The following is a 15,108-nucleotide window of genomic DNA, read 5'->3' as shown; positions in this document are numbered from 1 at the left end:
ATAGTAAAAATTATGTTATTCATGCAAATATTTTTTTTAAAAATCCTATCTATTTATTAAAAACAACCAAAGCAACTTTCCAGTCTTATGCCAGATTCCCAAGCCCTTCTGTCATTTCTTAGTGGAGATGGGAGTGAGGGGTGGACAGCTATTTTTGTACTGAATGCTCACACTCTGCCTCCCTTTATATTCTGCACTCTCAAGTTTTTCTTTTCTTTTTCTTTTTTTTAATGGTGGTACTGGGGATTAAACTCAGGACTTCGTGCATGCTACACAAGTGCTCTACTAGGGTTATATTCCTAGTCCTTTTAATTTTTTAATTTTGAGGGAGGAACTCACTGAGTTGCCCAGGTTGGCCTCAAACTTTCCAAACTCCTGCCTCAGTTTCCAGAGTAGGTGGGCTTACAAATATGGGCTATCAAACGCAGCTTCCTAAAACTTTTTGAGGTAGGCATTATTGGCTTTTTTTTTTTCTTTAAAAAAAAAAACCCAACAAGAGAGGCTCAAAAAGGTTAAGTAACTTGTTCAAGACCACCCAAATTCTAGCTTTTATTTTAAAGTTTATGCTACTCAGTTCCAATGCTATGTATATCATATCTTATCCCTATTTGTCAGATGTGGAGTGTGGATCACTTACATTAGAATTGCCCAAAGGATGGGTCCCATTCCATATCCAATGAATCAGAATCTTTTAAGCAAGGTCTGGAAAGCTGTATTTTTAACAAGATCATCATTGTTTTAAATAATGAAGATAAAAGGAGATAAAAGTTTGAGAACCACTGTCTTGGCCCTTTCACAAAGAAATCACTGAGATTAATTTTTCTTAAAAAAAAAAAAAAGAAAGGGTGATATTCCATGTATAACATGTTATTTTAGCATTGGCATGACATTACTCAAATTTAATTTCACATTCAGAAGAAAAACATGTTGCTGCCAAATCAGTTCAAATGCCTAAATTTTATTTCATAGATAGTTGCTAAAGAAAAAATACATTTTCCTGGAATTTCTATATTTTTAAATGCTAAAAATTTTATTGCAATCTAGAATAAAGACATACTAACACTTTAGGCAATAGGCATGCTCCAAATTGAAAATTATGGTGGCAGTATAATCCTTTAGGTTCAAAATTATATTTCATATTTCAAATTCAAAATTTCTAGTAGTGAATACTATTTGCTAAATAAATTATTACTAGTAGAAATTATGTAAATTTTTTCTGAATAAATGAATTAACATGAATCAGCAAATAAAGTCAACTTACTATCTGTAGTAAAAAACTGAGGTATACTATAAGTGTCAAAGAGAGAAGAAACAAATTTGATACATGAGAACCTTACTCCTGGTGGGCTGAGTCAGAAAGATAAGTTTGAGCTCAGTCTGAGCACTTTGGTGAGACCCCGTCTCAAGATATAAAATAAGGGGTTGGGAGTGTGGGGATGTAGCTCAGTGCTGAGGTGGGGAGGAAGAAGTGAGAATCTCAAGAGACTCTCTATATTTCTAAGTTAGAGAAGTTCCTTTCTAGCACTCTTAAAACTCAACGCCTACTACATAAACTAAAATGATTCAGCAATTCAAAGCTACTGCATCTAGGTAAAATTTATATACTTTCCTCCTTCAATAGTTCAAATAATGAAATATAGATTGAAAGACATTTTGACTTGGATGAAAACCTGCATGATAATAGTTTTTGCTGTAAATAAAAGTAGAAAAAAAAAGAATTATTGTAATTTTTTGGCAATTGAGCTCAGAACCTTGTGCATGCTACACAATTTTTAAAATTCAAAGTTTAAAAAGTATAGAACAGGGATGGGGACTGAGCTCAGTGGCATAAGCATCTGCCTTGCAAGCAGGCAGTCCTGAGTTCGATCCCCGGTACCAGAAAAAAAGAAAAAAAAAAAAAAAAAAGTAAAGAACAAAAGCACTATAGGCATCTTAAAATGTAAACTTTCCTTTAAAACAAGCTTTATTCTTTTATTTATAATGTATATCTAGATTATTTTCAATAATCAAATGCCTATCATATAAGTAATTCAAAACAATAAAATGCACAGATGTGAAAAGAGAATAATACTATTTTATTATAATAACTTTTATTTAATGCTTGATGATGATAGGAGTAAAATTCCTGGAAGATTAGTGCTTTTCATCTTTGATATCTTTTATTTCAAAGAAGACTTTGACAAATTTAAGTATTTAAGAGATCACATAAATAATAATATCAGCTAACACTTACAGAGCTCTTTCTGTGCCATAGGCTGGGCACTGTGCAAATGTTTGTTATAAAATAGTTATACCTTGCTATTTGAGTGCCTTGAAACTTGTCAAATTTAGTACTCTATATATTTTGATGCAAAAATTTTGTCCCAGGACTCTTCGTTTGGTACTCTCCATTTAAAAAAAAAAAAAAGAAAAAGGGGAGAGAGGACAGCATGCTGGATATATAGGTCAGTGTGAAGATCCTGGGTTCGATCCCCACTATACACACACACACACACACACAAATAGGTAAAATATTTTATATATTTATATACTATATGCCATGTATATTTGTTGAATAGATGTAAATCACGAGACACAAAGGATTATAAAAGAGCTTCATAACCTTTATGGGACTTAAAAGTTAGGTTCTTTTTCCCAATTACTATTTTTATTTTTTGTGGGTTGTTTTGCAGTGGTGGAGATCAAACACAGGACCACATGTGTGCTAGCCCTCAGTTTTTATGTTTAAGGCCACAGTATCCTCATTCTATTGCAGTGGAAACTGAGACTCACAGATGGGAAGCTGAGCTAGTAACTAAGGATGAATTCTGCAAACACTGGATAGAAAGGGACTCTGACTACCATTCTTCCAGTCAGGATCCCAGCTTGTCACTGGAATTCAAGCTAAATCAGTGTTTTCAGATGAAGGTTTAATTAGGGTAAAGTCTTGAAGAAAAGTCTCCCCTATAATTATCCTAACAGCAATGGAAGACAGAGGGACCTTGGTACCTAACTGACAAGAACACTGGAGAGAAGACAGAAACTTTGGAGTGTTGGGTGCGCCGTGGCTCACTGTTCTCCTACCTGGCTATGATTCTGGTAATTAAGGAAGTGGAGAGCTGGTGATAGTGGTACACACCTGTAATTTCAGCACTTGGGAGGCTGATGCAGGAGGAATGTAAGTTCAAGGCTACCCTGGACTATGCTGCAAGAAGGTGTCTCAAAAAAACTACTATGAGAAAGAAGAAGAAGAACAAGAAGAAAAGAGGAAGAAGAAGAAGAGGAGGATGAAGAAAAGGAAGAAGAGGAGGAGGGAGAAGAGGAAGAGGAAGAAAAAAGCATGTGACAATCAAAGTCACATGTGGTGATGTGTATTTGTAATCCCAGCTATTTTGGATACTGAGGCAGGAGGATCACAAATTTAAGGCTAGCCCAGGAAATTTAGCAAGATATTGACTCAGAAAAAAAAAAAAAAAAGGGTTGCACTATATTTAGTGGTAGATACTTGTTTAAGGGACCCAGGTTCAATCCTTTTGATGTTTTTTCATAAACTTTTCCACATATTGAATTAGAATGCAGTTGAATGCACAAAGTCATATCCCTTGTTTTTCTGTTTTCTTCCTTCTCTTTTTTTGAGACAGGGTTTCAGCCTGTAATTCAGGCTAGCCTGAAATTATGACAATCCTCCTGCCTCAACCTCCCAAGTACATGGATTATAGGTAGGCACCATCTGTCTAGCATTTCCTGCAATTAGATTTATATTATTTTCCATTCTTGGACTTAGGTAACATAAAGTAGTCAAAGTCTTTACATAGTTAAAAGCACACAGACACACAAAACAGACCTATAATACCACATTTACCAAAAGCATATTAGCATTTTACTTCTAAAAAAGGAATGGATTCCATCAACTCTTTAAGAGTCTATCAAGGGATATGGCTCATTGGCTCTGGAAAATTTGTTAAAAACTCAAATTGCAGAATATTTTCAGACATGTTATCTTTTTTAAAACACTGGCTTCTTTTTTATGACACAGCTTCTATGCCTCACAAATTATCGGTAGTGACTGCATAACTAGAACTATAGCTAACACTCTAACCCTGAAGAACCTCAGTCCCCCTTGCTTATTTTGTGTTCATGAAAAGATCCTCTGCAGATTCAATATTATAACCATAGCTGATAATTTAGCATTTTACGTTGTAAAGATCAATAAGAAACATTCTACTCTAATAAACTAAAACCGCATCTTCTTATTACGTCATATCATACTAGGAAAAAATTTCATTAAACACAAATCCATAGTTCTTAATTTCTTTTTAACTATTGTAACTTAAATGCCAAAACATAAATCTCAGCTTAATGTATACTTTCAAGTGACATACGGTCTTTTTTCTTGTTATAACTTCTATGACAATCGCAAAGTAGAACTGCCATAAAATGGAGACATTTTATTATATAAGTTCGCGTTCCCACCCATACTTAGAAGAGACACGGAAATATCACACTAAATGATAGAAAATATAAAATCAGTAGATTACAAAAACTGTTGTGTTAGGTGTGGCAGCACATACCTATAATCTCACAACTCTGAGAGGCTGAGGCAGGAGGGTTGCAAATTTGAGCCCAGCCTGGGCAGCTTAGTGACTTAGTGAGACCCTACCTCAAAGGATGAGGGTGAGGCTGAGGATACAGCTTAGTACCAACCTTGAGTTCAATCCCCAGTACAACAAGACACAAAATCAAAAACTATTATGATATTTCGAATATAGTTTCTAATTTTTCTTGACTTTATTGCCTATGGTTAAGTTCTTCCTATTATTGTAGAATTTTCTCCTTTAGTGTGTTAGAAGTGTGACTATGATACCTTAAGGGGCAATATGTAAGCTATATTAACAAAGTACATGAATGAGCTATAATTTTTCAGAGTAAGAGAAAATTTAGAGAATTGTACATAGAAACATCAAATGTATGTTAAACCTGAAAAACAAGGGCTAAAATTTTCTCCACACAAAATCTGAAAAGTATCACTAATTCTTTAACCAAATGTTCTTTTTTTCTTTCCAAGTTATTTATTAATGGAACAAAATCAGTTTAATATCATGTTGAAATATCTTATAAAAATATGTCATTACGGCTTTTACTTTCCCTTTTCTAGATGAGTACAATGAGAGATAAAGTTGACTACTCTCATCCTACAAGCAAGTATAGTGACTGCTACAGAAAGAGAGTGAAAACTATGTTCCTTACAAACATATAGTTAAAATCTCAAAAAATTCTTTATCAAGAACACTTTACATAAAAAAACTATAATATTTACTTAGGCAATGTTAAGTTTGTTATCTACATATAAAACCATGAAAATTACAATCTGCCATTCTAAAAATCATATTATCTAGTGGTGCATATAGATCCTGTTTTAATGTTAATGATTTTATAGACACAAATAGCTAACATCAAGGCTACAATGAAAAGCAGGACATTTCAAGCATTTAATAAAGCTAAAGGGGCAGATTAGAGATCAATAACAAAATCACCTGGTAAAAAGGAAAAAGGTGTTGCATTAAAAGGCTTTTTGCTTTACATGTGAAACAATACTGAGAAACCTGTATTTTAGCACTTGTACTCAACAGGCACTCCAAACTGTGCAATGATGAGAACAGAAAACCATCCTTTCTAATAATCTTGTGACAAAAGCTAAAAGACATCATCCTATTAACTAGTGATCTCAACTGCTAATGCGGAGTACTTCCTGGTGCCTTTTATGTAGAATGCTGCTATTAAAAAACCACTAAACATTCACTGTGAACAACACAGAATCATTCATCTTTTATCAGCATCTCTTGTTAGAAGAGTATGAGTGGGGCTGAAGGTGTCATTGATATTATGGAGTGGAAATTAATCAGAAATTTTTCTCATATTTTCCTCATCTCACTAATTTACTTTTGTTCAAATTTCCTCCTGTTAAAAAGTTCATACCCAACCCCCTGTTGTACTCTTTTAAGTTGAGAATATTCAACGAGTGCGTCCACTGAAAAGCACCAGGTCCTAACACAAAAAGCATTCGAAATTCTCATTTAGTTGTCTTTATTTTGCTAGCACCATGTGGTCCTTGAAGATGTAGAAAACACGGGAAGCCAGTAAAGATCAGAGCAAGCTCATTAGCATTCTGACAAAATTGGAGTGGTGGAGATGTATAGTTTGCCTAGTTTGTCGTTTTGAAAGCTACCGGTGTTAAGCTTTCTATTTCATTGTGCCTTTGTCTTTGGGAGGGGGTGTTTCAAAGCAGTAGGGTTATTTGTTAGCCCTAGGTTTGCACAATGCATTGTGGGAACCTTTCCTGCACATTCAGCCCTATATAGTATCATTCCAATTTGACTCAAAAGTTTTTTTTCCCCATTATTTATAAGAAAGGACATGTGTGTGAATCTTAAGGCACACTTTTGATGCATTAATCATAGATTTGCCTTTCCATTCTGTCTGAATTACGAAAGTCCAAATAGTCAAAACTCAAATTAGATTACTTTCAATCATTTGCAAATGCTGCCATTCATTTCAGAATACAACAGTAAAATATACAAGTGAATTTATTTTCTACTTTTTACAATTTACAACTAACAACTATCACGTAGGGCTGAGTTAGCTAGTTCTATTTTTTTAACTGCCATAGAGGAAAACAGTTGTTTGTATTTTAGAATTATGTAAAGAATACCTCTTAGAATACTTACATAAGCTATTACCCTACTCATTTGAGATTTTCTTCATCATCTTCTTTTCCTTTCCTTTTATTTTTTTTTAACTTAAGACTTACTTTGAAGAGTTAAATGGGGTACATTAATGCTACTATTCAACATGAATGTTTCCAAGTTGCAATGAAATGGATAAAGGTCTTTGGGGATGAATGTATCTGCTAAACCCTTGTGGTTGCCTTCCTATCTTGGATGATGACCCAAAAGAATGTCAACAGCTCATTTTCCCAGAGAGCTGGAAGGGGTCCCTATGCAAGCCATAATCTGCACATTCTCAAAGAACCATTTCAAACATTGTATTTCACAAGCTGTTTTAAGTGATTTTTTCCCTCTCATCTCTAGTAGCCAAACAGTACTCTGGACATCAGTGCCTCTGAAGGGCTGACCAAAGTTTTACCAGGGACTTCTTCATATAGCATATCAATTTTTAGGTTTACTTTCAATGTACATTTTAGAAACACAGTAATCTTATTATAATATGCTTATGGAATAAGTGAAACAATGCCTAAACTAAAGGTTAGTATTTTTCATCTTTGGGAAAAGTGCTTTTTATTATTATTTTGCTTAGAATCAAATCTAATTTATGAGACATATTTATAGTCTTTCAATATTTTTAATTATTGAAAGCCCAGGGGTTGCTAAAGAGCAGTGACAAGTGAACTACAGTATGTAAGTAATCTGATAAAAGTAGTTTAATGGGCGGGGGTGTAGCTCGGTGGCCTGTCTAGCATGCATGAGGTCCTGGGTTTAATCTCCAGCACCACACACACAGACACACACACACACACACACACACACACACACACACACACACACACCAGTAGTTTAACAATAAGGGAATAGATGATTTCACATGATGCCTTTGACATAATAGCATTTGGTTATATCACGTTCTACTTCCTTTTTACAGTAAGAAACAATTAGAATAAACAGTCATCATAGGGAATACCTTTTCTATATTAATCATTCATCATATTAGAGGATATAATTAAAATTTTACATGTACACATAATTTTAAAGTATTTCTAATTTAAACTCTCTCACCCCTGACAGCTTAAATTAGGTATTCTATAATTTAAAAAAATCATGATTAAAAGCAGAAAGACCTGCCATGTATCATTTTGTGGCTATGATATAACTGTTTATATATTGTTAGAACTTGAAACTTGACTAACTTAAAGCTTAATATGAGCTGTATCCCAGCACTGAACTATTCTACTAGTAGGTTTAAAGTTATGCAAAATGGATGTTACTGGAGTCACAATGAGGGATTAGTTTTATATTTTGAAATATGAATATAGTTATAAAATTATTTATCTCTTTCACTGCATCTTTCTACCAAAATTTCTTGAAGAAAGTCATTTAGACCAGCTATTCAAATTACAGAATGGTTAACAGTATCTAAATCCAGCTTCAAAACAAATATTTTAACAATTATTTAGCTATGTGGAAAATAGGGTATGTCCCTCCTCAAATCTTTTTAAAAATATACATTCTACCTTGAATTTAGGCTTATGAGAAACCATTTTAGTTTGAAATATAAAGATTGCTGAACTATGACTCTATTAAACATGCAAAGACATGTAAAAAAGCAGGACTTTTTAAAGCTGAAAATTACGTTTTCTGATCTTTAAAGCATATCACATTTATAACGTTTTCAAAGCCCAAAATACAAAGTGGATTAAAACATTGTGAGTAAACAAATGCAGCATACAGCTAGATGAGTTAAACAGACTAATACTGCTTTTTTATACGATATCTAACTTGAAGCTTCTTCACAAGTGTTCACATTATACTGGTGTTTAAGTTCCTCTGACTTAAAGGCCAGATGTTTTCCACAAATGACCAACAATTGTAGTTAGAATAAATTAATGATTGAGTTTTTTAAAGCTTTGATGGAATTAAGCATACTTCTTTACTCTATGTACGCATGTGAATGTTTGCCTGTTAAACTTTTTCTTCTTCTTTTTCTTTTTTTTGACAAGTGAGGCCACCCAGCAGAAAACAACTGATGCAAAACCCAGGAGTAATCCGTCTGTTTAGTTCAACACTATGGTTAGTCTTAACACTGCCTCTATTATGCAATGGATTCACAGAAACTTTATTTAGTTGCCTCAGTTTTCAATTTTGTTGCCCTCTAAGGAAGACTAGAATTATTCTTATGTAAATACATTTGCATACTGGTACAATGAAAAGTTCTATAATTTTGATCACCCTAGCAAGCGAAACAGTGATTGTATACATTATGTAGTTTAAAAAATAAGTGAGCAGAATCAAGATACGGGTTACTAGTCCTACTAAGAATTTTAAAGCATATAGCACAATGTTTATGGAATAAGACTAATGTAATTCTTCCCCAAAATACTTTCACAACATACAAACATGTTGGAACTTAAGAAATTTACTCTATTATCACAAAGTCAGTATTGTATTAAATTGTTTAACTTAAATTTACTCTATTATCACAAAGTCAGTATTGTATTAAATTGTTATAGTAAAACCACTTACTGTTTCCTAAAGAAATTCGTTATATATATATACATATATATATATATATGTATATGTATATTTTTTTTGGTGGTACCGGGGACTGAACTCATGACCGTGCACTTGCCAGGCAGGCGCTTAAGCCATTGAGCTAAATCCCCAGCCCCTAAAATATGTTTTTTAATCACAAATATAATTCACATTTTTTAACATTTAGGGTCTAAACTATAAGAGGTTTATGCTTTAGAGATAAGTCAGAATATGAAATTTTTATTTATTTAGGAGATCCAAATTAGAGATTTATTTAGTTATGAATAATACACTATAGCAAATAATCCAATGCACTCTCCCTCCTTTTTTTTTTTTCTGTGTCAATGGTTCACACACGCTAGGTAAATGTTCTACCACTGAGTTATAGCACTAACTCTAGACAAGATTTTTAAAACAAATCTGGATTTTTTCTTTCTTGAAACATTTAGGTACTGATTTTTTTATTCTTCATCTTCTGGAACTGGGAGTTGAACCTAGGGTCTCTGAGCTAAGTTACATCGTCAGCCCTCCCCACCTTTTTTATACACTGAGACAGCATTTCACTAAGTCACTGAATTTTCTAGGCCAGACTCAAACTTATCTTCTTGCCTCAGCTTCCCAAGATGCTGGGATTACAGGAATATGCCTCCATGTTCAGCTATGTATTGAAGTTTTTCAAATGAACTGTATAGTGGCATGGCTTAGGAAAACACTGGGTCAGAAAATACCAATTCTTGCTCTGATTTTGGTGTTTTCGTCAATAAAAGAAAAGGTCTAGACAAATACTCTCATGGCTTTCTCATTTTGCAAATATTTATGTTACAGTAATATAGACAAAATAAAGTGCTATATTTGAAAATTACAAAGTTGTATTCAAAAGTCGATTTGTAGCCTTTCTTATTCATCACTCCTTCAAAAAGTGATTACTACAAATTGCACTATGCGTATATAAGACCAACATTCAGTGATAAAACTTCACAAGAAAGTTCCCATTTGTAATAAATGAATTGTATAAGGGTTAATGAGGAAATTTTTAAAAATTCCTTGGAAAACTCTTTCTTAGCAGTTGCCTCTAGTTAATGCAATAAACATTTACATAAGCATTTTGGTATTTTTACATTACCCAGAATATTAATTATACCCTGACTTATAGGATGAAATTAGCAATGCTACCTATTGCTTACTCTTTCCTTTTTAATTTCTTAACTTGGGTTTCCTAGAAACAAAAACATTAGTTTCTAGATGTACTCAACTAAGAAAAGTTCCACATAGACTCACAGTTCAGATGTTTATATAGGACATTTTCACTTTATCAATGAAGTGAAACAGAAAAATGACGATAATATTCTACTTTGCAGCACAGAAGCAGAGGTTTCCAACTGAAAATGTAGTTGGGTTTTACAATATGTAATATTCTCTTGAGACTAAAATACAAACATGCATTTTAGGGTTCTAGCAAGACACGTAAATTTCTTTTATAAAATTGATTTTCCCATTGGACTAGGCACATCAATACAAAACAAATGAACTACCAAAGTGCCTTAATTAACAATTTTGCAAGTGAATACAGACATTAGTGCAACACTGCTGCCATTAAAGTCTATTCCACAGCATATCTGTTTCTGTTAACATTTCAATAAACCAATTAAACGACCTTTCCCCCTTCAAACTCAATTAAGCTATTTGAACTTCAAATGCCACCTTACCATGTATTTATACAAAATATGCAGAGAGAAAATTAATTTTTTTAGTTTTAATGGGCTTACATACTCGAAACCACTTTAAAAATTTGCTGTCATAGAATTTCATAGAATTTCATGTGAATATAGGACACACTTGAATATTGAGCTGATGAAATTAATCTTTCCAGTCTAACTTGACATTATTTATTACATATTATACTTATTTTAGATTTATTATTTTAACAATTTTGCAATTCATTTAACAGGTTTAAAAATTTATATCCACAAATAACATTTATTGGGCAAACTAAACACTAAAAAACAGTCAGCCAACTAATAGGGAACAAACAAACAAAAACTCCAAGTGTAAGAGGAGAAATCTTTCCTTCTTATAAATTTTTGAAAACTGAAAGTAGTGATTTATATAACATTAAATGTCTCAAACTTCGAAGACCCCAGCATTTTATAATAGTAAAAAAAACTAATAAATTTCTTGATGTGAGAAAGTATACACACAAACAGTAAAGAAAAAAGAAGAACAAGAAGAAGAAGAAGAAGAAGAAGAAAAAGAAGAAGAAAAAGATGAAGAAGAAGAAAAAAATCACCGACACTGAAATTTAATAGTTCTATTTCTTTCTGAAATTATTTCCAAACATTTATTGGCACCATGGGAGAATGCAACAAAAGCATGATTTCTGGGAAAAAAGCCTTCACCCCTTTAGAATGTTAATCTGCCATATCACTTGCTATTCCACCCCAGCATGTACTTTTTACTCTTATACATAATTAAAAGAACACATTTATTAAGTAGTCTGATCACTGGATATTTTAACTTGTAATTCATGCTAACTAGATAGTCAAAGTAAAATTTATTTAAATTTTCTTTTTTTGGTAAAACTTTGTAGATGCGGTGTATCTCAGGATTAAGAACAACATATAAAGGATCCCCTCATCTAATCTGCCTCAAAATCCCTTTTCATCCAATTGTTGAAGAATGCTTGAAAGGCTCACACCAAGCTTAAGACCACTGCACATATGGGGGAGGGGAACCTCTGAGGTTAGCTAATTAAACTGTTTGTCTTCTGAAACGTTTAACTGGCTTCAGAGATTATTCTAATTAGGAATGTTAGATATATTTTAATGTAGCTATTAAAATTAATCATAATCCAGAAATCTCACGCACTGAACTGAATAGAGATAATGCTAAATTTCTTTATTGTGGGAAGAACAGCTTTGAAAAATATCATTAGTCTGCTTTGAAATTAAGTGCACATGGAGAAACCATAATATATACTTTCTATTTATTGGGTAAATTATACATTTGGTATTGTCAGATACAATGCAATACATGAAGAGAAGGAGAGGAGTATTGGCTGGGAGTCATACTGTACATGGTACTATAGGATTATACTAGGAAATAATAAGCTACATTAAAAGGAAACTATAAATAGGCATGTCCAAAACAATACATTTTAGAGCTCTCAAATTATGGGTAAATATTTTATACACACACACACACACACACACACACTATATAATCTACCAATGCCACAAAAGGGTATGCAAATAGAAATACTGACTGAAGCAAAAAACCCAATAAGCAACCTGCTACTTTATAAAAGTACTTTTCCTTCTAAACAATTAAAACAAAAATAAAAGAAACAAGTGAGTTATGATTACAATACACACAACAGGCAGCTTCTATTAGAATCAGAAGGGTATTATACTCTAAACACTTTTTCTTCCCTTACTGCTGAAAGATTATACTGGTTATCCCATTAAAGTTGGTAAAATGCCATTCTTGTGTCTTAAAGCTCTAGTATTGGAGGTCAAGAAGTGTATGCTGCTTCTTACAAGGCTAGTGTGGATGTAATCTTCCCAAAGTTACAATAATTAATGTTAAGCTTCTTTAGCAATACGTTTCTGAAAGAACTTGCCTGATAATATACTTAGAGCCTGGCTAGCTGTTTGTGTTTCTGAGCAAGAAGTGTATTCTATGCTACTCACGTACTCCAGCTTAAATCTTTAAACTAGGATGATGATGATGATGATGATCAGTTTGACTTATAAACAGATATGTTTAGCATTTATAAATTATGTAGAAGACATATATAGAGACAGAACTTGAAAAATTTATTAGTTCTAACAACATATGTACCAAATTCCAAGTCTGTATCTGTATACAGATAATTAAATTTATCAAGGAAAATGGCATATATTCTACTATGACCTTTGACATCTATTATCTATCTACATATGTATGTATGTATGTATGTATGTATGTATGTATGTATCTATCTATCTATCTGGTGGTGAGCAAAACCCAGGGCCTCCCAATGAACTTTACCCCAGCCTCTTTAAAAATTTTAAAACAAGGTACTGCTAAACTGCCCTGGCCAGTTTCAAGTTTGTAATCCTCTTGCTTCAGCCTCTCAAGTGACTGGGATTAAAAGTGTATGTTAACATGCTTGGCTTCAAAACTATCTTTTAATATTATAAATAATATCTTTTAAGTAACAGTCTATTCTGAGTGAAGACAGAAAATTTAATTTTTACCTTAGTGTACATAATGCAGTAACTATGTGTTTATTTTTTCAAATATGAAAATGATAGATTTAAGCAATATTTTTATTGTTTAAATATTTACCCAGAGAAAGGTTGCATTTTTATTGTCTTTCTTTTTTTGGGGTGGCGGTACTGGGAATCAAACTTAAGATCTTGCACTTGCCAGGCAGGTGCTTATGCTGCAGAGCTACATCCCTAGTCCTTGTCTTTTTCTTCTAACAGAAGAATTAGAAAGGTATGAATAAAATAGTAGCGAAAAACTAGGTATGCAAGAACAGAAAAACAACTGTTAAGAAACTACCTATATAATTAAGAATAAATGCCATCAACTGGATTGTATTTTTGAATCTGATTTACTGACAGAAAAAGTGGCACAATTTTTATTTTGTTTAACTGATTCCTTTTCTCAAAATATTTGTTCTAAGATTTTAACAAATAGCATACGTAGAATGGAATGATGAGACTTAAAAATCAACTTACTTCAAAAGGACAAATGTTTTACTCTGAATGATATTTGTGTGTAAAGCACTGTTGAGTCCTTGAGGGAGCCAAAATGAATGAAAGATACCCTACTGGCCTGGCTAGTCTAAGTAAAATGCTTTATGAGCTACTGAGCAACATATACGTGTTAAAATGAAGATTTCTGAAAAGTGTTACAATAGCAGGAGAAAATAATTCTGGCTAGTAGTATGACCTAGGAAAGCTTCCTGCAGTTTTAAACAATGTTAGAACAAGCCAAATTAATTCTTATATCTCTGCTTAGCTTTTACTCTCAATTATATAAAATAAGCAGGAAGGTTCGGGGTGTAGCTGAGTGGCAAAGAGCTTGTTTAGCATGTATGAAGCCTGGGAAGGTAAGTGTCAAGACCTCTGGTGATTGACTAAAACCGTCAATGGAATGAAATACTATATAATACTGTGGGTTTTCCCCCTATACCTATGATTCTGTTTAATTTACAAATTAGGGACGATAAGCAATTAACAACCATAACTAATAATGAAATAACAATTACTAATAATATACTCATTTATGGTTCAAAGACTGCGAATGTGGTATCTTTCTCTCAAATCATCTTATTTATCCTTCTTGTAATGATGTGATATAATGCCTACATGATGAGGTAAAGTAAATTAAATGACATAAGTACTGTGATGTAGTGTTAGGTTACTATGTACCTTCTGATGATATGTATTTGTGTATTTCAGACCATGGTGGACACCAAGAAACTGAAGCTATGGGTAAGGGGGACTACACACTAATTCCTTTCCCTGTATGTGATTGGTCCTGCTTCTGTTAAAGACATGGAGAGAGATTCGAGAGAGTAATGTGCAGGAAAGCATAGGACTGCTCTTTTTTCCCTCAATGCTGGGCTAAAATCAGAGATTTAGGCTTGACAAAGGTAAAACTGTGGGGAAGAGGGGCTACTGTGCTACTGTAGATGTTATAAATTATTTTAGGCATGTTAGAATGATCTTGTACATCTCCTGAAGTAGGAACCATTAATGTTTTGCTAAATGGTACACAGAAATGAATACACAGTTGATTGCTTCAAAAATATTCAATAAACCCCTAATGTGGTTGGTTATTCACTTGTGAATGGTCTCGTTAATATCAATTC

General features: G+C 33.0%; 1 protein-coding gene across 10 annotated transcripts in view; it reads right to left on the bottom strand.

The window, feature by feature from the left end:
* Nucleotides 1-15,108, bottom strand: part of Ehbp1 (EH domain binding protein 1) — a 321,489-nt gene that overhangs the window by 22,708 nt on the left and 283,673 nt on the right. The window lies entirely within an intron of this gene.

The sequence above is a fragment of the Cavia porcellus genome, unplaced genomic scaffold (assembly GCF_034190915.1).
Source record: "Cavia porcellus strain 051 isolate PalLab524CR breed Dunkin Hartley unplaced genomic scaffold, mCavPor4.1 scaffold_18, whole genome shotgun sequence".
Taxonomy (NCBI): Eukaryota; Metazoa; Chordata; class Mammalia; order Rodentia; family Caviidae; genus Cavia; species Cavia porcellus.
Note: the sequence above shows the minus strand (reverse complement) of the source record. Positions and strands in the feature narration are given on the sequence as shown.